Source organism: Equus caballus, chromosome 5, assembly GCF_041296265.1.
Source record: "Equus caballus isolate H_3958 breed thoroughbred chromosome 5, TB-T2T, whole genome shotgun sequence".
Taxonomy (NCBI): domain Eukaryota; kingdom Metazoa; phylum Chordata; class Mammalia; order Perissodactyla; family Equidae; genus Equus; species Equus caballus.
The window spans coordinates 73,805,657-73,832,216 of NC_091688.1; the positions used below are offsets into that span (position 1 = coordinate 73,805,657).

The following is a 26,560-nucleotide window of genomic DNA, read 5'->3' on the forward strand; positions in this document are numbered from 1 at the left end:
TTTTGTGTCACCTACTTTAATCCTTACAACAATCCTTACAAGGTTTGAATCATTATTCTCTTTTTTCTGCTGAGAAAAGTGAGACTTAGGGAGGTTAGGAAAGTTGCCCGAGTTCCCGTGCTGGCAAGAGCAGGGGCAGCATTATCGCCCAGGTGTATGTGCTCACAAAACCTGCACACTGCCTACTGCGTCTCACTGCCTCCACTGCTCATCCTCTGCAGAAAGGATCAGTGGTCCTAGTGCTTTATATTTGTTTCTTGGCTGACAGATAGCAGATTAAGATCCTATTAATCTTTGGGCAAGAATGGTGAACTTTCCACCTCCCTTCCAGTGACCTCGGCAGTCAATTGTACTGGGAATAACATGACGCCTGCTTGCTCCCCTGTATTCACTGGGCTTGGGATAAATCTTTGCTTTGGCAGGCATATCACCTCCTTTCTTCAGGCCCTTAACCACTGTCATCAAGAGCATTAGCCTCATTGCCATCCTGCCAACTGGGTGATCCTCACCACGCACTCACTGTTTACTGGCAGAGATCAAGAGCTCATTTCTCCCTCCACCTCTTCTGCCCATTTGTTTTGGTTACTTGACTTTTAGCTCCTCTAGAACAATCCAGTTTGGGCTATGAACTCATATGTTTATTTATATGCATATATACCCTCCACCAGTTGCTTTCATGAGCCTAGCCCTGGTCTGCTGATTTATGTCTTTGAAATTGTTTGAGATAGAGGGCCAGAGAGTAAGGGAGAAGAGAGAATCTTCAGACAATGGGGAGAAGCCTGGATCCTGAGGTCTGCAGAGGCCTCCCATGGACTGTTTTGTTCTCCCCAGCGCTTGGCCTCCCCTTCAGCAGCTGCAGGGCTTGTCTAGATGTGTGTGGATGTCTGGCTGTATGCCCAGCCAAATTGTTGATGTGAATATTACCTTCTTTCTCTCGTAAGTCACCTTAATTTCATAAAAAATCATTCATCTAGGCAGTAACTGGGTACTTCAAGGGACTTTAGACTCCCCTATGGTAAGCAACCTCTGCAGACTTCTAGTGCCTATTACTGTCCAAGGTACCAGACAACAACTGATTTACACTTAATGGCAAGCAAAGCCCTAGATACACCTGCCAAGGGCATTATAGCATCTTCATTCCTATTCCAGGCAAAGCTTCCATTCATACGGCTCTTATTTAAGCATTGTGATGTATGCAGGTCTGCAAAGAACAACAGAAAACCTACAAGTGGTGTCTGAAAGTACCCTAGATCTGTATGTGGGTACTCTCCCCTACCTTTACAGTGCTTCTGTATTTCCTGTATATACTCCTATATGTTTCTCTCTGCAAGTCCCTAGAGGATACCTAGCCTCACACTCTGGCCAAAGAAAAATCCCCAGAAAAGTGACTTAGATTTTTATCCCCTTCTTAGTTTTTCTTGGGTGCCATAAGGTGTAAAATGGGAGATCTGGGGGTGGTGAGATGAGGCAACAGCAGAGCTTGGGGGTGGAAATGAAGAGTTCCAAGGGTGTCTTTGAGGAAGTTTCAGTGGAGTGGGTATGTAAAGTCAAACAATAATCCAAGACACACCATAACTACAATGAGAGTTACACCACCAGTCACCATCAGAGAGTATTTTTGAGGTTTTCATTTATTATGCTGAATAAATATAGAAAGTGAGTTAGAACAATATAACCTGATTCAGGAGTGATTAACTGCTACCAGTTGACAATAGAGCCTATTAGAAAAGGAAAGTGTGGCAGTATTTCAAAACTTAACCCAATTCATCAAAAAAAATCTATATTTGTATCTGTATATATCTATATGTGTGTGTATATGTATGTATATATATATGTGTATATATATATATATATACACACACGCACATCACACATATATATGATCATTGCAGCAGGCATCTGTAAACACATCTTCATACTAAGGGCATTTTTCCGCAAATGTATTGCCTTGGAAAGAAATGGATGCTTCATCTAAGACAGAATGTAATGAGGATGTTGATATGTAGACATTTGAGTTGGAAAGAAAAGAGTAGTGTAAATATGGATTATATCGATCTCATCAGTAAATATTGGCTTTTTAGGACTGCCAGATGAAAATGATAGTGATCAGATCATTCCTTAGGAAATTAAATGTAAAATTGTAAAGTGTTTACAGGTGACACAAAGTTGGCAGAACTACGCAACTCCTATTTTCTTTCCATTTTCTCCACTAAAAAGAATCATCTCGATCTGGAAAGAACAGAACAAAAATCACGAAAAGGAAAGTGAAGCCCTGTCTCAATGTGAGCAAGTTTAGTCAGGTAGTACTTAGCCACTTTACATTCAACTCTCCAGCCCCAGACAAACTGCATCTCAGGAGACTGAAAGAGCTCGAAGCTGTGATCAAACACAGCTAATGGTCATCTCTGAGAAATCATCATAAACAGGGGAAGTGTCAAACTTTGAAAAGCCATTGATTTTACCAAAGGGGAAAAATGAGAATTCTGAAAAATTTTGAATGTTGAAGTTGAATTTGGTCCTCTAGAAAATATTTAAATTCATTTGTTTAAAGAAATATAGAATTATAATAAAGGAAAAGTATACTGTGTTCCTTTGGAAGCAGAATTTGTCGAAAACAATGTGAGTGGGGAGGGGTAAGGGGAAATGAAAACTCAATAAGAGATGTTAGTGTCAAGATGGCAGCATAGGTGGACTCTGAACTCACCTCCTCTCATAGACACAACAAATTTACAAATACTCTTGGAACAGTTATCCCTGAGAGAGAACTGAAAACTGGATAAAAAGAACCCCTACAACAAGGGACAGTCCTGACTGAGGTGGAGAAGGCAGAAATTCCTTTCTAGAGAGAAAAAAAGCCACCTTCGTGAGCTGCAGAGCTTCATGCTCACTGGGAGCAGTCCTAAGGTACACAGCTTCTCTGGAGGAGTGGGGGACCTGAGTGTGGGAGCATTACCACTATAAGCATCTTTTGGACTAAGCAGAACTGAGACAAGTGTCATAATATCTGGCTTTTCTGGCTACTAACAGCAATGGAAAATACTCCCAGAAAAGCTATTGGACATAAGGGGAAAAAAACCCAGATCTTAAAGGGCCCACACACGAATTCAGCCATTATGGGTGAATTTCCTAACCTAAGGAAGGAAACAGACATCCACATACAGGAAGCATGGAGAACACCAAACAAGATACACCTCACAAACTGAAAGTGAAGCGATGGAAAAAGATGCTTCACAGAAATGGCAATGAAAAGAAAGTTGGGGAAGCAATACTTATCTCAGAAAAAATAGATTTTAAAACAAAAACTGTAATAAGAGACAAAGAAGGGCACTACATAATGATAAAGGGAACAATCCAACAAGAGGCTATAACACTTGTAAATATCTATGCACCCAACATAGGAGAACCTAAATATATAAAGCAGTTATTAACAGACTTGAAGGAGAAATAGATAGTAACACAATAAAAGTAGGGGACTTTTAACACTTCACTTACACCAGTGGATAGATATCCAAACAGAAGATCAATAAGGTAGCATTGGCCTTAAATAACACATTAGACCAGATGGACTTAGTAGATATATACAGAACATTCCATCCCAAAACTGCAGAATACACATTATTTTCAAATGCACTTGCAACATTCTCCAGGATTGGTCCCATATTAGGGCACAAAACAAGTCTGAATAAATTTAAGAAGATTGAAGTAATACCAAGCATCTTTTCTGACCACAACAATATAAAACTAGAAATCAACAACAGGAAGAAAATCAGAAGAGTGACAAATATGTATAAATTTAGCAAAATGCTACTGAAAAACGATTGGGCCAATGAAAAAATCAAAGGAGAAATCAAAAATTACCTGGAGACAAATGAAAATGAAAATACAACATGCCAAAATTTATGGGATATAGCAAAAACCATTTTAAGAGGGAAGTTTATAGCAATACAGGCCTACCTCAACAAACAAGAAAAATCTCAAATAAATAATTTTACAGTTCACCTAAACAAACTGGAAAAAGAAGAACAACAAAGCCCAATATCAGTAGAAGGAAGGAAATAATAAAAGTCAGAGCAGAAATAAATGAAATAGAGACTAAAAAAGTAGAAAACATCAACAAAAACAAGAGCTGATTCTTCAAAAAGATAAACAAAATTTACAAACCTTTATCTGGACTCACCAAGAAAAAAAAAGAGAGAGGCTCAAATAAATAAAAGAAATGAAAGAGGAGAAATTACAACAGACACCTCAGAAATACAAAAGATTATAAGAGAGTACTATGAAAAGCTATACGCCAAGAAATTGGATAATCTAGAAGAAATGGATAAATTCTTAGAATCATAAAACCTTCCCAAACTGAATCAAGAAGAAATAAAGAATTTGAATAGACCAATCACCAGTAAGTAGTTCAAAACAGCAATCCAAAATCTTGCAAAAAATAAAAGTCCAGGACCAGATAGCTTCCCTGGTGAATTCCACCAAACATTCAAAGAAGACTTAATACCTATCCCTCTCAAACTCTTCCAAAAAATTGAAGAGGAGGGGAAGCATCCTAAATCATTATGTGAAGCCAACATTACCCTGATACCAAAACCAGACAGGAACACAAAGAAAGAAAATTACAGGCCAATATCACTGATGAACATCGATGTGGAAATCCTAGCAAATTGAATACAATAATACATTAAAAAATCACACACCATTATCAAGTGGGATTCATTCCAAGGATGCAGGGATGGTTCAACATCCACAAATCAATCAACATTATACACCACATTAACAAAATGAAGAATAAAAACTACATGCTCATCTCAATAGATGCAGAGAAATTAATTGATATGAGCCAGAAGTTGTTCAGCCAATTTAATTACTAATCTGCTGTTGTTTCTAAATTGTATGAGATACAGAAGGAAGTCTGCCTGCCTCCAAATCAGCCAATTCAAGATGTGAACACAGGATGGAATTTAGACCACTATATGCTAAAATGCCTGCTTGAAATTAAATAGGCTTTGCTTGGGGTGGGGGTGAGGGAGAGATAGGCCAAGTTGTTAAACATGCTAATTCGCTTTTGAAGGCATTTTGCCAAGTTCACTAAAGCGCTCCTGAAGCTATTTGAAGAATTAACTGGAGAACAAACAGTGACCAGGTCCAAATTTTTGTTTTCAAAATTTGTGAAGAACTGGGCTTTGAAAAAAAAATGAAAGCAGTAATTAAAGTAAAGGTTTTATTCAGATATTACATTATTGAATCCTGGTAATGATACAGTCTCTTGTGGATGAAGTAAATAATTTGGGTGGTAGCCTTCCAGCTCTGATTGATACTATGTGTAAGGCTGTCATGTTCTCTTTGAAATTCAGATTTCAAAATATGTGACAATAAGGGAAAATTCAAGTACCAATGAAATTATAATTGTGTTGAAATCTTGGGAACCAGAGAGGGCCTGATAGGAGGGGTAAATCTCATACAATCTTTCTCTTCTATTTAAAGAGTTAGCTTCTCTCTCAGAATCAGATACCCTATCCCTTGGCCTTCAAAATTCTGCTGGACTCTCTAATCTCACATTTGTCAGGTGGTATATTAAAGAGGCATCCATTTTCAAGTCTCTTATCAATATTATAGAAAAGGTACGGAGCGTTAGTTCAGTTGAGGATGTGTAACTAACATTCTATTACAAGTAGCTTAGAGAAAGCATTCTATCTTGCATTTCAAGTATAGCTTCCCTGTCACCCTATTCTAATATTCTGAATGGAGAAAGTAGAAAAGTTGTGTTTGTTGTTATTTTTTTCTTTATCTCTTTTGGTAAAATAACTATTTTAATTTCATGTCTTTTGAATAGAAATCATTCTAAAATCATCTTGGAAAGTCCAGCACCCTACTGTACAGTAATTATGGAGAAGTTAGTTAAATGTGCAACATTATAAATATAAAATTATTGGTTATCACGATGACTCTTGACTCAGGAAAATGTCATTTCATCCCCAATCTAATGGTATCACTATGAAAAACTGCATTCTTTGCCTTTCTTCAGGGTAGAAGATAGGGAGGGAGGGAGGAAGGGAAATGAAAGGAAATCTTAGGATTTATTTAAGTGACATAAAAACTGAATAATATTATTTCTATTTAATTGTCGAATGGATAAATTCATTCTTACAATACTCCTATTTAACATTCTAATAATAGATTTTAAAGGGACAGAATGCATTTCACGTTCATTTTTGTTATTTCCCCATTTTTCTATATCCCATTTGCTACAGTTTTCTCCAAACATATTACAAACTCAGAGTCTCAAATCTTTTACCTAACTTTCCCTCTATATAAACCTTGAAAAATCATCTATCGTGCTTATTCAGCTTAAGCTTCTCTGGGCTTCTTGAATCTGTAAATGTACGCATCTTACCAAATTTTGGCAATATTAGTGATTATTTCTTTAAATAGTTTTTGTGTCACAGTTTTTCTTTTTTTCTAGGACTCCAATTAAATGTGTATTAGACTTTTGATATTGTTCCACAGGTCCCTGAGGTTCTTTAGCTTCCTTTTTTCAGTTGCTTATTCTCTCTAGTCTTCAGTTTGGATAATTTCTAGTTATCTCCCTTCAAGTTCGCTGGGTCTTTCTCCTTATAGTATCTCCACTATGCTGTTAAGCCCACCTAGTGAATTTTTTATTTCTGATATCCCATCTTTCAGCTTTAGAATGTCTTTTTGGTTCATTTTTATAGCTTTTATTTCTTGCAAGGTTTTTACCGTATTATTCATTATTAGCATATTCTTCCTTATATGCTGAGCATAGTTATAACAGCTGCCTTAAACTCTTGACCTCTAATTTCAATATCTGGATCATCTCAAGATGGATCTCCATTGATTGCCCTTTCTCTAGGGAATCATCACAATTTCCTGCTTTTCCATATGTCTCATGATTTTTTATTGTATCTGGACAGTGTGAATGAAACGTTGTAGACAGACTCTGGACTCTATTATTTGCTACCTAAGAGTACTGATTTTTGTTTGTTTAAGCAGACAGTTACCTTCACTGAATGCAAACCCCAGACTCTGTTCCCTCTGCACTTAGCAGCTGCTGAAATATCTTTTCAGTTATTTCAGACTTATCTGGGCTGCTTGGAGTCTGCCAAGCACAAGCATACCTCAGAAGTCGGCCAGAGATTTGTATCGAGTACGTATGCAGAATCTGAGGCTCACTCTCTGTAGCTTTTCCCTTTGCTAGATATTCCCCCAGTTTCTAGATGCTTTGATGGCATTGGACTCTGACTTCTCAAATAGTAAGACTGTGGATTTTTCTCTGAATTTTAACCTCTCGGGCCTGTCCTCAAGCATAAAGGATGTTGTCATTCTGTTCTTCAAAGAGTCAACTCCCCTCCAGTGTCTGCCTTCTTTTGGACATTCTTCAGTGCCTTTGGATGGCTTTTGTGTGTGTATGTGGTATGTTACCTGCAGAAGAAGTCCAACACAAGGTACTGTGCAATTACCAGAAATGCAACTCTCTAAACATCACCTACATGTAGTAAATACAGAACTGAAGAATCCTCATAGAAAGAACATTCACCTAGATATCAAACTTGCTGAAATTGCAAATGTGTACAATTTGAAGACTTCAATGTTTTTTGCTATTGTTGTTTTTAAAGTCTCATCCTACATCCTGCCATCTCTAAATCAGAGCAATGAATTCAGCGGATGTGAGCAGCTTGACATGATTTGTAGAAGCACAAAAGGCCCTGGGGAATTGGACTTGGTATTGCTCACTTTTAAGCTAATAAAGAGAAAACCCTACAATCAAATGCAGTGAAGGGTATAATTGGTGCAATACCGCTTGCTATCAGTGTACTTTCCAGGGTCATTTTTGTTAACTGTGGAATGAAGTAAAACATTTTTAAGCACCCAGCACTTCAGTAAGAATATATGTGGTTACCCTGAGCAGTCAAGTCCAAATACGTGATACCTGATTATTATAGAAGCACCTATTCAACACTGCTCATTGTAAAGAATCTTATTCTCTAGTCGCAGATATACATCACCTGAAATCAAGCCATGTCTGAAAAATATATCACTTTTAGCTCCATGTACCATTAATGGTGAATAAAAGTGTCAAAAGTAAGGGAGAGCTTATACACATATTATAGGTATGGGAATGCTTGTACAACTTGAAAATATATCCATCAAGAGGTGTGGGCAGTTTTCACAGAAAGTGAAATATTTCAGAAGCGATACTCCATTCTGTGCCATGGGATACATATTTCCTGAGTCTGGAGAAAGTTCAGGCCTCCTTTATTCTGTCTCATGTGCTCTGCTTGACTCCTTATGATCATTGCGTCTTCATTCAGTCACCAAGGAAATTGAGAGGGACTTTGTTGTCCTGGATAGAGAACTGACTTAATAATAGGAAACTACAAATAGGGACAGCTAGGCATTTTTGTTCCCCAGGGTCAGTGATAAAACTTATCTTATTTAAGGAATAAAATCCCACGTAAGTAGATAACTCTTCCCAATAAGAAAAAGACAAGATGATGGTAATACACTGAAAAGGGATCTCTGAAGTTGTATGAATGGGCAGAAAAGGTGACGTGTGTTTGAATGTGGGCAAACACTAGGTAATATAGCTTACCGTCAAGAAGGATTTGCGGAGAACCAAGTAAGCATTTTCCTACCCAAGAACAGAATCCTAGAGTCTAAAGAAGAGAAAACCAAGTTCTCCTCTCCCTCTTAGGTCATACTGAAGTGAGATCCTTTCTCTAATCCAAAGTCAAAGGAATTCATGCATTTCAGATAACTACTGTTTCAAAAAACTTTTGTATGTAAAATTATGAACATTTTCTTTAAAACTTTCTTTGAAATGAGTTAGGTTATTTCTGTTGTTTGCATGAACTGGACTTATCCAGATAATGCTACTCAAAACATGGTACTTGAATCAGCAGCATCAGCACCATCTGGAGCTTGTTGGAAATACAGACTCTCAGATCCACCCCCAATCTACTGAATCCCAATCTGTAGTTTAACAAGATCCCCAGGTGATTGATCTGTGTGTTAAAGTTTGAGAAGTCCTGGTACAGATAATACAATAAAATAAAATCTCAATGTAAGAAGCACCTCGTATGTCATATTTAGTGACATCACTGGAAAGTGAGGTCAAAAGAACATTAAGGAAATTTGTAGATGGTCATAATTTGGGAGCCACTTTCAAGTCTCAGAAAAAGATAACTTGCACAAAAGAATCTGAAGAGGTTACAAATAAGGAAGAAGAAATGAAATGAAGCATGGGTAAATGTAAGATATGAATCTGTGAGATAACAATGCCAAATAAGACATTTAATAGACACCATTTAGAAAGCAGTATTATCAGGAGACCTAGAACTGAGATGAAAGTGAAGAACAAATTATAGTAAAATCAGGCTTTCAATGTATTAGGATAAGAAACCAACTAATCCAATTTGGGGCCTCCTACCCAGAGACAGATCATGGAAGAGGCAGATAATGGTTCTTTTTAAATTATCCCAGTGAAAATTCAAAGAGAATATTTGGACCCAAAAGCAGAGAGGCTCAGGCTTCACACAGGATCCAGCGAACAACAGGTTATAAAGTTTGATAGATGAAAAGAACTATGAATAGTTTAAATGATGATTCCAAGGTCAGACATATGGCAATGCTTGGAAATATGAAATGTGAAAAGGCTTTGACTTGAGGAAGCATGAATTTTGAAGTATAGTAGTGAAATCAAACAGAAAAACATGTCCCAAATATTAATACACATCCCACAGGTTTACTAGTACCCAGCTCAAGTCTGTGTGCTCAGCTCTTGAGGCTACAGAAGCGTTCCCCCAAAGAGAAGATAACCAGTTGATGCTAACTCCCCACTTCCTTACCAGGTCTTGAGAAAAGCTCAGTCTGATTCAGCTCTAGCTTGCTCTGCTTCTGCAATGACACAGACAAAACACATTAACTGACCTAGGACAAGGCTGCCTACTATGTAAATTACCTAGACGTATGCTTTTTTGTTTTTAATGAAAGTTTACTTTATTGCTACTATTTTGTTTGTTTGCTTTTGTTTTGTTTTGTGAGGAAGATTGGCCCTGAGCTAACATCTGTTGCCAATCTTCCTTTCTTTGCTTGAGGAAGATTGTCGCTGAGCTAACATCTGTGCCAGTCTTCCTCTATTCTGTATATGGGATGCCACCACAACGTGCCTTGATGAGTGGTACTGGGTCCACACCCAGTATCTGAACCTGTGAACCCCAGGCCACTGAAGCAGAGCGCTTGAACTTAACCACTACACCACTGGGCCAGCTCCTAGACACATGCTCTTAATACTGTCCTCACCATGTTCTGCCACATAACAGCCAGACCTAAACTCATATGTCATGCCATGTCACCGTATTGTCCATGAACATGATAATGACAACAAAGGTATATGATGGGAGAGGAGTGGGGATGCAGTGTAGCTATTATCATCTTTTCCCTCATCTGAATCGAATTCCTGTTCTTTTGGAAAGCAATTCTGCTCTATTAGGCTCTAAGCTTGTTTTCTTACAGCAGTAATACCAAAAAAAAAAAAAAAATGAGATTGTTATCAGCTATCATCAGATTAAGCTACAGAACATCCTGCAGGTTTGCCCTGCCAAAGAATACCTCTACTGTATGAAAATCAGCAGTTAAAGTACAAATAAATAAATGGCTGATTACAAAAGATTTTCTCACATTTCAGAAGGCTTCTCCATAGGGTTCCTTTTAAAAAATGACCTCCTCTAGTGTTTTTAAGTGTTTTACAGGTCATTAAGTACATGGCAGAGGGGCAATGAGAAGGGATTTCTAAATTTAATGAGCTAGGAAGCGCTCAAATTGAGGACAAATAAAAATAAGACAAGTTATATTTAAAATTCTACATTATCAGTGGGAAAACACAATGAAAATCATCTAAACATAATCTTGAAAAAGTATCCATTTCTCAAGCATGCTATGCCTAAGAAAGTAAGAACTTGACAAAAAATCCTGGAAGTGTTAATATCATATAGATGTGATAATTATATATTAGAATATGTCCACATCTATTATCTATCATATATGTCAATATCTATTATGTGTCTCTGTGTATATATATTGATTTGTATAATTGTATGTTAATATCTATTAAATATGAGTACCTGTATATGTATATGTGATATTACCCATCATTTAAAATATATATAAATTAGATATTAAATATGTGCAACTGCATATGTATGTGTTCATATATCTGTATATATATTTGTGAGTCAGGCATCATATAACAAAGTGGAAACATCATTCAAACTTCCTACCTTTGCATTTTACACCTAAATTTAATACTGACATTGACCTTGCAAATCTCATTCTTCTGAATATAATGTAACCCAACCGTACATTCACTCTCAGGTTTTAAACTCTAAAATCTCATTTGGAGATGGTTTAGGCCAGGAAATAAATCAGCCACATCCCTGGAAACTTAGGCTCAAATTGCATGGTATATTTTTCCATCAAAAATGTTTAAAATGCTTTCTATCAAGTGAGTGCTTTACAAAGTTAGCAGAAGGAATTTCTTGGAAATACCAATATAAATATTCTCAACTGCATTTTGATGGGAAACCAAGAAGACATGATAATTAATACTTTATCCATAAAATTAAATCAGGCTAGAAAAAGTTAGTTCTTAAATAGCTGTAATATTAATTTAATACACTTCTTGATGGGGAAAGGCTGAAGAAGGCTTAGTAAATAATACTAGACGGATTCAGTAATGTTCTATTGTCAAACTTTTTCATGAATTAACTTTTTGCTATTAAGTTCTTCCATAGATTAGTAGAGTACGTTCATTAGAATGTTTTAAATCTAAAATGCATTTTATATCTGCTGTATTTGTTAAAATAAATCTAAAATGCATTTTATATCTGCTGTATTTGTTAAATATAGAGCAGTAAACCAGAACGGAATCTGAAGATCTGAATTCTGATTCTGCTGTTAACTAGCTGGTCACAGATAATCTTTCTGAGTCTCAGTGTTCTCATCTAGAGAATGGAGATAACTAAGTCTTCCCCTGCTGATTTCACAGAACTGTTATGAGAATCAGAAGAGATCAGATATATATAGTAAAAGGCTCCTAAGTGAAGGAAGGTGCTATATAAATATATGTAAAGTATTTTAATGTTTTCTATAGTGTTAAAGTTATAAAAGGAATACATTTCATAGAAGAATGTTATGAGAATGTAATGATTTCTCATTTTGAGCATAAGATAGCTAGATCTGATATCAATATTAATTTTCCATATGTGTATTGACTTAGCTTTCCCACCTATCTTATAACAAGAGGTCATAATCCTAGCATAGTTTTATCCCACAGTTTTATTACTTTATCAAAGCTAATAATTATACTTCTAATGTTTCCAGACCAACAACAAAAACAGTTGAACATAATGCAATAAATATTGCTATGAAAAACATTTGTCATAATAATGTACTAGAATTCCAGGAAGATGCCATATACTGTGTGTGTGTGTAGTTTCTTAGAAACAGCTTTAGTTCTTTTTGAAGCCAAAGATGAACAAGGTGGCAAGTGAAAAATAACAACTCTTTCTTCTGAGATAGAATAGAAAATAGAAAAGAGGAGGTCCTAGAAAGTAGCATAATATCTCAACTCATCCAGGAGTCAGGAAAACAGATGATGCAGCAATGTACTTAGTTCTGGGGTCCTATTTTGCATAAAAGAGATAAATGTTAATAAATATTCATTATCCTGAAAAAATAGCTTTTTCATGGGTAGAGAATAGAGCTCAGTACCCGCCCCCCAAAAAATACCTGAATGAGCATGTTGTATTTCTGGTTGCCCAAGCAAATTATATCTTAACTTCATGAAAAGAAGAATAATAATGAGAAAAAAGTCATTGAGCATTTGAATGTCCCTTTCCTTCATTTGTTCAAGAAATCCATTCATTTAACTAATGTTTATTAAGCACCTGCTGTAAGCTAGGCACTGTGCTAAATGTTGTTACACTGTGGTGAATAAGACAGACGGGTTCTTGCCTTCTTGAAGATTACAGTCAGAAAGTGGAGAGAAACAATTTAAATTTTTAAAAAGTTACAGCTTGTGATAAATATCATGAAGAAGAAAAAGGTGTGCTTAGCAGAATAATGGGGAACGTGTATCTAGTTTGGGTATCAGTAAAGAGTCCTCTGTGGGGGTGACATTTGAAATGAGATCTGATGGATGAACAGGAGCCAAGGAACAGCATTCCACTGGGAGGGAACAGCATCTGTGAAGGTGTTTAATAAACTGAAAGAGGGCCAGTATGGCCAAACTTAGAAAAAAAGGGTAAAAATGACACCACGTGGGATTAGACGTTGTCAGTGGCCACATAATGTAGAGCCTGATTTCCATGGGAAAGAATTTGGATTATATTAAATGTGCAAAGGGAAACTGTCAAATGGTTTTACACAGAAACAATGACATTATCCAAATTTCACTTTAAATACATCATCATGCTGCTATGTGAAAATAGACAGGAAATGTACAAGAGTGAAATCAGAGAAATCGTTAGGAGACTGTTATCAGGGCCAGCTTCATGGGTGTGTGAGCTGTGTGGTCTCACAAGGCTCCCCTCTTCAGAAGGCTGCTGCTGATGGTTTAGTACTCTGCTGACTCCATCCTGAAGTTCTTAGTAAGTTTTAAACAGGTCTTGTATTCTTATTTTCACTGGGCCCCCAGATTATGTAGCTGATACTGACTGTTGTAGAAATCTAGCTGCAAGATGATGTTGCCATAGACTGGGATGATGGCACTGGGGATGGAGAAAAGTGACTTTTATTTTACAGATGAAACACAATTAGAATCCAATATCAAGTTGCTGTCAATATGAGCTTTCAGTTTGGTCCATGTAAAGCTTTTTAATTGTTTGGACAACATTAACTTAAGGTAATCAACACATATCCTATGCATTTAACAAATATGAGTTTTCAAAAGATTGCCATTTTTTGTCATCCTCTGTTAGTACATCTGTATATCATGTATCTATAACAGAGGTGAACTCTGGAGAATGTGAAACGTTTAGATTTACCTTTCCATTCCACTAACATCTGTTGAGCCCAAAGCACATTAAACACTCTGTGCCGTGAACTGAGAGTGATGTAGGTGTTATATATTAAGAATTTATAATTTAATTGAAGAGCAAGACTATATAGCTATAATACAAGGAAGAATATACAAAAAAGAATATAAAGGAGATACAAACGACACCCTGTCAGGGATTTCATTTGTTTAGAGCATCATTGGAAGTTTTATGAAGTGTTTCTGCTTATTTAACAGGAGTTCAATGATTTTTTATTGTGACATCAGAATGTAGGATGACATTCTTGTGACATTTCATTTTAATTAAAACCAGATACTACCAAGGATTCCATAGTAGACATCTCTCAGTATATAGTAAGCCATAGATTGTCCTGGTATATTTGAAGATTCCATTTAGAAGATAAATATTATTGAGGTCTTTAAAGAAAAAATTCAAAATACCTCTCTTTATTTCCTACAAAATGAAATCAGGCTATAAATAAAATAATTCTTAGTATTTGTCATCATAGTTGAAAAACAAAACCAGAATTTTGACCGGTAGATGGAAATCTAATGAAATTAAGAAATAAATGAAAGCACTCTGGTTGCTGTACAGCGGATCTGTCTTCAGTTTAGCAAGTTGCACAAACTGCAGGCAAATGTGGATGTTTTCTCTGTAGTGTGGCACTCTCACCAGGGAAAAGTCTACTTTGATGACCAGACTTCAAAGCAAATGTCCCAAAGGAAAACACCCCCCCGCAACAGAAGCCACTTGGACAATGGAGGGATGTACCAGTGCCCCAGAGACGGAGACCTCTGGCACTGAAGAGCTTCACTTGTCATGCATCACAGCTTTAAGACTCCAGGCATTACATCCCAGGACATTTGTTACACTTTCAGGCTTCCATGATTTGACTGTGGACAGCGCTTCTAGCGTGTTTCTCCTGAGACAAACTCAGGGCTCTGGTTCGCCTTGCACTTATCTTCCTTTTCAAACCTGCACCTATAGAATAAAGTAGTTATGTCCCCAAAGTGCTCACACTTTTAAACATTAAGGCAAAAGAAAATGCCTCCTACCTTAGGCTATACCAAGTCATGTAAATAGACTCACCTTCTTGGTCCTAAGCATTCTCAGCATAGAGCTATCACCTGCTCTTCAATCACTGAGCCTGAGACAATGCACAGAAGAATTGGGCATGAAATCAAGATGGAACAGTGGGCTGAGGACACGAAAGATGTTAAGAAGATATGATACAACTTGGGAAACGTGTGAGTCTTACGGTAGGAATATTGCAGTAGGAAGATGGGAACACTTCCAGCAGCCCCATCTATTCAACTCAAATATCAGTGTCTTAGTTTAGGCTTTTAGGACCTCTTTCCTGCTCTGTAACTGTAGGCTTTCTCCTCCCAGCTTCTCCCTTTCCAGCCCTCTTATATATCACCATAAGTTTATTCGTTCCAAAACTCATTTTCCCGTTCAGAGCCTTCAATGATACTATGACAACAGATGTAAGGAATTCTTTCCTCTGGCATTCAGGGTTCTTTGTGATCTCACTGCAACCTATTTTTGCCAATCTTACTTTTTTTTATTCTCTGCACATATATTATTTCTGAGTCAAGTGGTCCCTAAACATGCCCCGTTGGTTCCTATCACAACCCCAACATCTTGGCTTATGACATGCCATTCGCTTGACTCTTTATCTTCCCTGACTAATGAAATTCTACTAATTCTTCAAGATGTCATTACCTACTCCAGGAAGCTTTGTTCATTTTTCCCCAACGTATAAGATATTTCTCTCCTTTAAGCTAAGAGATTGAGTTTATACCTATATTAACTTTTACTATGTGTCTACCTATTTGTTTGAGTCATCATGTACTTGTCTTTAACCATCTTTCCACCCCCAGCGCTGATTATAAACACCATGAGGACCGTATTTTATATCTCTCTGTCCCTCATAGTGTCTGTTCATCATAAAACAAAGGTTCAGTAAGGTTTGTTTAATGAGTGGCTAGAAAAGAATGGAAGAGTGAATTTCTCTCCCCATTCTGAGATTGTCTTCCACCATCCTTGTACTTCTAGCCAGATCTTACAGAGAGTGTATTGGTTGAAAGTCAAAAGAAAATCCTGAATATTTAATGCAGACTGCCTAAAACAACAGCGTGTATTGTGCTGCCTTTGGTTATGTCACATTTGCCCAGCTGAGAACCTGTGTTCGGGATAATCATATAGGCCAGTTTGCCTGTGAGAGACCTGGTTTTTATACCTGTAAATTTTTGGTATTCCTCTCCCTTTCATTCTCAAAAGAGTTCTGGTTTAGAGGATGAATTATATGGTCACTCTCCCTAAGGACCATTTTTATTGACAAGTAAAAATGCTCACCTTATACGTCATTATTATTAGTTTTTTTAAACGAGCTATTATGGAAGTGTAATGGGTTATTATCCTACCCATTTTTCCCCAAAGTTTCAGGTTAATCTACAAAGCAGACCAGCCAAAAGACAGACAAAAAAGCAAAAAACAAACAAATAAAAATCCCAGGAAAAAAAACAAACCCCAAAACAAGTCCCAAAGGCTAAGCCATTTGAAGTAGAAAAGGATAAAACATAAGGCTCAGTATCATTGGGAGAGATTTTCTTATCCTTCTTTTTTCCTTTTGTCTCCCAGGAATTCTTCATTAGACTCAATTTAAGCCCTGAGTTTGAGGTTTTGTATTCTCAGTTGGTAAGCACACCTATTAAAAAGCAATGTATTCACGTTAACTCCCTGGCACCATCAGGCTCTGTGTCTTCACCGCTAGCAGTGGACGCCATGCCAGGAGAACCTGACTCCTGGTGCAAAAGGATTAAAAAAATCGAGCAATGCCAAAAAACAGAAAACCCACATAATTCTTCTCTGTACTCTGTGGTTTGTTTTACTTAGGCAAACGGCCTGGTTTTACCCTGCAGCACGCATTCATTACAGTGATCTTTGACTGGCAGATGCAGAGTAATAGGATGCATATTTTAGTGCTTATTATAATACCCTGTCCAAAAACAACTTGACAAATTTGTGATTTCGACAATATCTCATTTTGCTGGCTGCAGTGCTCTGTGATTGTCTGGCCCACGTGGCTTCCAGATTATGCATACCACCAATACTTCTCATTAAAATGGCCACAGTTCACCAGTTTCGGTAGCTTGGAACGAACTTGGAATGAATTATTATACAACAAAGAGGCTGCTGTCATGCAGAACAAAAGACAAGCAAAAGAGAGCTTTGGCTTAATGAGGCTAAGTGAGTGTCTCCCCTGCATCACAGCTACTTGACGGCCTTTGAGCATGGATTTTTTTCTCCACAGGCCAAAACCTTTGGTCTATTATTTTGTGTTTATGCACCTTGAGGCTAATATACATTTTAATATGCTGCACATGGAGAAAAAAAATCAGCCATTAGATTAGAACATGTGCACTCCCTGTTAAATTAATGACAACCGAACATAGAGATAAATTTAGGTTTTCATATTTAATTATAGCACACTGCAGTACGTTTAGCAAGGATAAATTGCACTATTATTATGCTTCATTTTTTTTGACATCTTCTCCTATTAACGGTGCACACTTGCCCCCCCACCACCACCAACACCCTGTGCCATACTAACATCTCTCTGCATGTCATCCTCCCCTCAACATCACCAAATCTTAGCCACTACATTGAAAGGTATATACTGTTTTATTTGTTAAATTTAGCGAGAGAACGAATGCTATTTTGGCATGTCTATAGAATGAATAAGAATGTGATTTGTAAAAAAAAATGGTGATTCGCCTAAGAGTACTTCAGTTGTCATTCCTCTTTGCAACATCAGATGATAGTGATGGACCCAAGTTCTCTGTTTTTCTGATCTACCAAAGGGATAAAGCGCAGCATGTGACTCTGAGTAGTTGATATTTTACTGTGCCTCACAGGACCTGTATATAAAGGAGTAATGGTAACGATCTTAAGAAAAACCCCAGCAATCTTGCCACTCTTTGGAACTTTTCTCTGTTGATTTTAATCTATTTGTTACAGAAATGAGAACACTTCAAGTAGTGAAAAGTTGTAGGGTAAAAAAATATCCAGTGGTCTTCAAAAAAAATTAACAAAGCCGATAGTAGAGATTATGAATATTGCCGTTCATTCTCCGAAGGCCACCAAAGCAGGAACAGATTGTGAATACAACAGAAATGTCAAAATGGACTTTCCCTGTAGAATGACCTGAGAACTTTGAGTTCTTTCCATTTGGGGGATGTGACCCTACCTTTCATTGATTGAGTGTATTTGTTCCCTGTTACATCTGGAACATATAGTTTAGTTATTTCATCTACCGGTTAATAGAGTTCTGGTTGGTTGCCCAGAGTGTAAAAGATTCTTCTGCTATCTTTGTGTAAAGCAGAAAGAAAAGCATTTGCCTATGTAGCTGCATGAGGGAAGTACATTTATTTCTTGTCCTTTTGCTTTAAAAAGTCATTTAAATTAGCAAAGGCCTTAAAGTCAGAGAATATTTTTCCAGCGTCTGAGAGTCATGGTCCAGCTCTGGGGTTATCCTGAGACCACCCTTTATTGGACACTTGTTTCCTGATGCTACATACTGGGTTTGATGACCAGAGAATCATATCAGGAATGATAATTACCATGTAAGAAAGCTCTGTAAGTGGGGATAAAGCATACACTAGAGGAATCAGTCAGCATTTGGTGGTGACCAACTCTTCTTGATGTCCCAGAAAAGCAGCCTTTACTTGTTTATTACAAATAACTCCCTTTGCCCAAATTCTGGTGGAGTGAAAAATGCAAGATGATATGTAACAAATGGCCCTACAAAATGGGTTGTAAAATTCATTTTCAGAATGCTTTTTGATTTAAAATTTTACTCACCTCAGAAGCTAAGACTGCGAGGTAACGAATAACTAAGGAACCTGGCAATACGGTGTGATAAAAATTTCTTATAATTAGCAAGAACTATTTTTTAATCTGTAAGTGCTTGACAAACAAATTCTAAAAAAATTGTGGAATATATATAAAAATTAAATTTAATATTTTATAGATGTTGACATTGAGTCACTATATAGAAGAGTCTACCTAATTGGTGGAGTCACCAGATAATACTAAAATTCCTTACTCAGTTTAGATTTACTCATCCCTGAGATTTCTTTCCACCTGTGGAGGTTCAGACATCTTGACCAGTAATACTAGTCACCAAGTCACTTTTCTGTGTTTATTCACTTTGCAGTTCAAAGAACTTACTCTAATTGGTCAAGTGTGCTCAGTTCCAAATAAACTGCCCTTTAAACATTGTAATGTGTTTAAAACAGATGCTGAGACAGCCTGCTTCTTATATAACTGTTCTACCAACCACGATTTGAAAAGTATACCTTGCTTCAAACATCCTTGGCAGAATGAAAGTGACTCCTTTTAAAATAAATATAATACTCAAAAAAATAGTATTTACTGGAGCTATGAAATGCTCTTATTACTTAAAAAAAGCAAGAAATCAGATTACATCTAAATATAATTCCAGTTTTGTTCAAAAAGCATGTCTATAGGAACAGAAAAAAAGGCTATGATGATACTCCTATATTAACAAGCATATCTGAGAGCAGACATTCTGTGTGATTTCAATTTCCTTCTTTTTCTTTTCTATGTTTCCTCAATTTCCCAAAATGAACATATATTTTTTTATAGTGACAAAGACTAAAAATGAAAGTAGTAGTTTTAGAAAGTTTTGTATGAGTCTCTAAAGAATACAGATCAAATATTTCATCAAAATAGGCCTAGAAGAGCCAAATTTAAAAGATTCAAGACTATTCTAGTGCTGAAGGGCAAAATCAGAAAGGGCATAAAGAATTGGCGTTATTTAGCTGGTAGAAACTTAGTTTAACCAACAAAGAAAGGCTGAGAAAAAATTGCTGGTATTTTTTTAAGAAAAGAGTATTGTGTAAAGTTTTCAAAAAAGAGTGACGGTTTTCTAAGTCTACCACTGAAGAAGGGAAATTAAACCACTATGAGAAGTTAAATCTTCCAGAAGGTATGTTTTCCTGAGCAATTTGGAAGAGACTGAAAAATAATCCACAGAATCTTTTCCTTTTTCTTTTCTCTTCATTTCTTTTCTTAGATCTTTGAGAAAAAGAGATTCTGATGTATCTGTAATTCTAAATGCGTAGAACTATATGAAGGAAGCTAGTTTCTTTTCCTTCCCTAACGTTGCATGAAGTTTTCTTTAAAATGCATTCACCAGAATTCTCAAATTAGTTCTTCACAAGTAACACTGGAAATATTTCATGAGGTCCTACTGAAGATAGACTTACTTATCTTCAATGTGAAGTGTGATTATTTTTTGTCAAAAATAGTCCAATATTCTTGGAGTGCAAGTTGATTTGAAGAACTATCTAATCTAAATTGATTCCATTTGAATTATCTTAATTTCCGTTAGTATCTAAATTCCTATCCTCTCTGCATTATATAGGAATAGCTCTCAAAATATCAAACTTGAGTGCCTCCAGATCTAATTTAGTAGACCGTGCTTCCAAACAGCCAAAGAAGCATCCACAGGAGATCTTTGACCTGTCATTTGACTTGAGCACCCCTGAGTAGTTTTTCTTTTTTCAGCTTTATTGAAATATAGTTGACAAATAAAATTGTAAGATATTTAAAGTGTACAACACGATGATTTGATTTACATATACCTTGTGAAAGAATTCCCCCTATGGAGTTCATTAACACATGCATCACCTCACATATTTACCTTTTTTGTTTTTGTGAGAACATTTAAGTTCTACTCTGTTAGAAAATTCAGTTATACAATACAGTGTTATCAACCGTAGGCACCATATGATACATTAGATCCTCAGACCTTATTTGTCCTGTAACTGAAAGTTTGTACCCTTTTACTAACTTCTCCCTATTTCCTCTGTTCTCTCCACCTCCCGCCAACCCCACCCACCTCCCCACCAGTCAGTCCCTGGCAACTACTTTTCTACTCTCTGTTTCCATGAGTTCAACTTTTTATTTTTTTTCTTTTCTTTTAGATTCCGCATATAAGAGATGTATACAGTATTTGTCTTTCTCTGTCTGGTTTATATCACTTACCATAATACCCTCTAGATTCATCCATGTTGTCACAAACAACAGGATTTCCTTCTTTTTTAAGGCTGAGTAATATTCCATTGTATATATATCACATTTCCTTTTTTTTTTTTTTTTTTTTGAGGAAGATTAGCCCTGAGCTAACATCTACTGCCAATCCTCCTCTTTTTGCTGAGGAAGACTGGCGCTGAGCTAACGTCCATGCCCATCTACCTCCACTTTATATATGGGATGCCTGCCACAGCGTGGCTTGCCAAGCAGTGCCATGTCCGCACCCAGGATCTGAACCGGCGAACCCTGGGCTGCCAAAGCATAACATGCAAACTTAACTGCTGTGCCACTGGACCAGCCCCTATATATCACATTTCTTGATCCATTTATCCATTGATAGACACTTAGTTTGTTTCCATACCTTGGCTATTGTAAATAATGCTGCAATGAACATGGAGTACAGATATCTCTTTGAGAGCCCCTAAGTAGTTCTTGAATGTAGTTTTAGAACACCCAGGATGCTGAGTTTTAGTGGGAGATTGTGGATATGCATTGCAGCTACTTGGCAAAGAAGTCAATAATTCCTCCTCCAACCCCAGCATATGTTCTGTGGTGTCTCAAAGGGAATTCAGTTAACATGGCACAGAAGCCTCACCTATAGTCATTCTTCATTCAACTAAGATAACTCTTAAAGCCCTACCATTTGCCAGACATTGTCCTAGACACTTCGGATATATCAATTAAAAAAGAAAAGTCCCACCCTTGCAAAACTTATAGGCAAGTAAGGAGACACAAAAATGAACAATAACCGTAAGAAACGATAGTATGTTGGAAGGTAGGTCTATGTAAAATGGAAAAGTGGAGCAGAAAAATGGAGTCAAAGTCAGGGAAGTAGGAGACAGGTTGCGGTGTAAGTGTTGCAGGCAGAGAGTGCAGACTTCATTGAGAAGGTGATGTTTGAGTACAGATGTGAAGGAAGTGAAGAATTAAGCCACGTGGATGTCTGTGAGAAGAGGTTTCCAGGCAGAAAGAACAGTCAGTGCAGAAGCCTTCAGGAACGACAAGGAGCAGTGTGCTGGAGTAGAATGGCTAGGGAGTAACAGGGGATAAAGGCAGGGAGGTAAGGCATAGTGTAGCAAGGGTGCCCACTTCATGCCCTAATTGGTTCCCCTCTAACTCAAGAACCTATTGGCCACCTTCTGTGCACCTCTACCCCATTGTCTCTCAAGGTTCACCCTTCAGTCTGACATGCATTTATCAAGCTTCCATTATGTGCCAGGGACTGTGCTAGAAAATGCAAGTACTCTCCTGCATAAAGCTAGATCACTAGAGTAGTACTTCCCATTCCACCCTATTTTGGCTTATGATGACAAGGTTTGCAGGTGTAATATGTGCTCAGAAGAGAACTTTCCCTACCCTCCACATGTTTGCAAACCTGTCAGACTTAAGGCCCACTCTCAGTTCACATTTATGTTCATCTTTGTAGTATAACACAAAACTTAATTACTTGATTATTGGCAAAAATGATACTACAGTTTACTGAATGAGCTGCGCTTTCAGAACAAGCCAGAAATATCTTTACTCTCTTTACAATTCATTAGGTTCCTTTTCTTGTTTTTGGATGAAACCATGGGCGGATCCCAGAGCTTCCTGGTTGGAACACTCTCAGGTGGTAAAGAGTCCAGCTAGGAAATGTGTAGCTCTCCTTCTGTTTACAGCTTCTTTGCTTTAACCTTCTCAAGACCCTTGAATTCTGTATCAGCAGCAGGGAAACAGGTGAGCATGCTCAGGTCTTCTGTGATGTTCCCACCTCCCTCTCCCATCCCTCTCCTCTCCTCTTCTCCGTCTCACCTCTGACTCCTCCAGTGTGTTGGGAAGGAAGAGCCATTTGAGGCTAAAAGAGATTGGTTTGGTATTGATGCCAACCCAGTGAAACAGATGCCCAAATGCTGGCTCTTTTTCTGAGGGGATACCTGTATGAGATCTTAAGACTCCCCTCCCATCCTCTAGCCATGGAGATAACCTCTGCCTCTCTCCATTATGATGCCCTATGCTTCAGCATTTTCAACTCACAGCCTCTCTCTACCAAGATCAATTCTCCTTGACAAGACTTTCGAGACAATTCTATCACAGCAGCATTCCATGGTGTTCCCAAAACTGGCTCCCATTTCCTGCCATCATGGCAGCAGAGCCTGCTCGTGTGCAGACATCTCTCTCATCATCCTACTGTCAGGGAACCCTAACAGTCAATCTCTAACATATAGATGTTTCTAGGTAATAGTCAGTCACCAATCCCCTCATTTTCCCCCTCCCCTGGCTACCCACCCAAAAACCAAGGGACATATCCATGTCCAATTTGCCAAGACCGCTCTTAGACGTCAGCAGCTGTCCCATGAAGGCAGATTTTTGCCAGTAGCAAACGTGTAGCTCAGAGTCAAAAATACCAGTCACTTCTTTGGGCAACATGAGATTCTGCGGGAGAATCTTGAGGTAAGGGGGAGAAAAGTGCAGCACTTTTTCTAGGCCTGTAAGAAATTCTCTTTTCTATAGTCTCTTCTTCCAGTCTCTCATTAGAGCTAGGCTAGACATGGGTGATGGGGGAAGATCCTAGATCTACAGAACAAGTTCGTTTCATATCTTACCACATTCTGACCAGTTTAGAAAGGAGGAAATTTGCCAACATTTCTTTCATCTGTGGTGCCTCATCTGAGATGAAGAAAAATCCCATAATGTCCTATTACAATAGTGCTATTGTTTGCTTTCAATCTCTGCCTTTGCCTTCAATCTGTTGTTTTTAAACATTAAAAAAATATTTCAGGCTAGAAATATCAGGTAGTGTGGTAATAACATTAGACCAAGGATATAGTGGTGCTTCCGTTCGTTAAACTCAAATTACAGGGAGAGAAGTTTTAAATATCTAAAGTCCAAGATTTTTAAACTCCATGAATAAACTCTTTGGGTTTGGCCTGTTTCATTGTTCTGTTACATATCTGGAAGTTGTATTATTAGGCTTTTCATAATGTTTTGATTTTTATTTGAAAGATTCATCTTTTGAAACCACTTTTGAGAATAAATATTTTTATTTTTATGACTTGCTTCTCAGAAGAATGAAAAGTACTTTGCAATTTTCTAAAAATCCCATTTACTTGATCCAGTTGTAATTGGGAAGATCCTGCTATGGCATCAGAAATGAAGGGGAAGCATCTGAGGCACCAGGACCTGTTCGGCACTAATGAACCAGAACTAGCATGGATCAAAACAGGACCAATGGATTCCAAGATTCCTCCTTTGGAGCTGTTTCAGGAAAATAATCTACATTTTGAATAAGATTTGTGAATCCACAAAGTTGAACAAGAAATATGCAATTGTGCCAGATTTCTTTTTTCAAAAGGACCAAACTCAATGACAGAATTTCCAAATTTCTAGATAAAGTTCAAGTGGAATCACATTAGTGTTTTATTCTATGATTAATGTTATATTTCTGCCCACAAGTCTTTGTTATGAGAGTGGAATGCATCTAACCAAGTCCATGTGACTAGAATCCGTGAAAGCCGGTCACTGCTACTGCGTGATAACCCAGAAGTGGTCATAAAGCCAGACAGGCTCTTGGTTCTCGAAATCCCTGGAAAATGCATTGTCTTAATTAGCAGACACCAACTTGAGTGACTCCCCCAGAGACTCCCAATTAACTAAGCTTCTAGACTAGCATCATTAATACTTCTCTCTTATTAGTTCATATATATATATATATATATATACTTATTAGTTCATATATATATATTTATATATATATATATATATATATAAAATATATGTATGTGTAAAATCAACAAAAATTCTCCATACTTTGTCACCCTAAAACCTAACCCATTTGAATATTTTCTGGAAGTAAAATGCAAAAGAATAAAACTAATACAGTCTATTAAGCAATAATCTTAGAAGCAGCACACAACACAATCTGCTCATCAGCAGATTATTTCCTGCTGTTTTCAGTTATTTCTATTTATACTTCTAACCGGATGAACTCACCGTGCCCCCTACTGCTTAGGAGCAATACTACCACAGTGTAGCACAACACAACGCATCCTGGTAGTCTCTAGAGATTTATCCCTGGCCATATGCTATCTTTCAGAATGCTTGTTGAACAACGTTGTTTGTCTCCCCTTGGTCACCAATGCCAGGATAAGTCTGTGGAGTCATGCTGGCAGGAGAAATGGCCTCCAATCGGCAACAACAAACAAGTTCCTTATTACTGACCCTGCCATCTGTCCCAATTTTCCACATGCCACTCACATAGGAACAGGCTTCAGCCAGGTCACGTTCATTGTGCAGGCAACATCTACCAGGAGGGTCAGCTTAAATAACCAGATTTCACCTGTACTTAGTCCTGTACCTAGCTAACGTCCTTCATCCAGACTGGAAAGTGGTCGGTGAACACTGAAAATATCTTTGAAGGCTCCACGGCTGATAAGAAATGTGCTCACTAACATCTTGAATCAGGGACGTGTACATAGTGGAGCCATCAGTCTCTCTGTGGCAAAGGCAAGATGTAGGTGTTACCTCCTTTATGTTAAAGTGTGCACCCACCAAGACCACTCTGCTTGTAGGCAGTGAATATGAAAGGAGTTTTGCCTGGTACATTAATTATTAGCCCTTTAAAAAAATTGTATAGAATAGCCAGACATACTCCCAAGATGAAGTCATTTCCTAAAGGCTCATTTCAAAGAGGTAGATGATCTTACACACTCTGCCATTGTAATCTCAACATATATCAGTTTATCTCTGCTTGCAGCGCATCTTGAGTGCTCAAAATATCACATTTGGTGACAAGGATAAAAAAGACAGTGCTCTCCAGCCAGCTATACTAAAGTAAGTGTGCCAAGAGCACATTATGGAAAAACTGATAGAGATACAGAGCCAGCAGAATGTCTTCAGAGAAGCACAATGAGAGAAATTGTCTTTTCCTGTTCATACCATTATGAGAAAGCTTATTGGAAAGTTGTTCTATTAAGTGTTTGTCTTATTAAAACCTATTCCTCTGTCTAGAATTAATGCTACACAACGTGCTAAATAGTTGAGCTTCAAGAGAGGTGATAAACCTTGAAGAATTACTTACTACCCAAAGTATTGGTCATTGTGCAATGATTTAAAATTGAACAACCACATTAAACACCAAGCTAATCAATAGTAATCATTTCAGTCGCTCCAGGGCAGATGACTGAACCTGGTGAAGGCATTGTGGGGTTGTGTGGCGTGGTGTTAGCTGGGACATGCGTCATAGAGGCTGGCATCCAGTATAATCAGCTCTGGGAAGACATTTCTCTCAGCATTTTCAGAAAACCTTCTGTTCCTCAGCTACGGAAGACTCATGAGCACACACGCTACCATGGCACCAACAGCTGAACAATAAATCTGGTTCA

General features: G+C 37.5%; 1 protein-coding gene across 1 annotated transcript in view; it reads left to right on the top strand.

Moving 5' to 3' along the window:
* DPYD (dihydropyrimidine dehydrogenase) overlaps positions 1-26,560 on the top strand; it is a 768,719-nt gene that overhangs the window by 681,208 nt on the left and 60,951 nt on the right. The window lies entirely within an intron of this gene.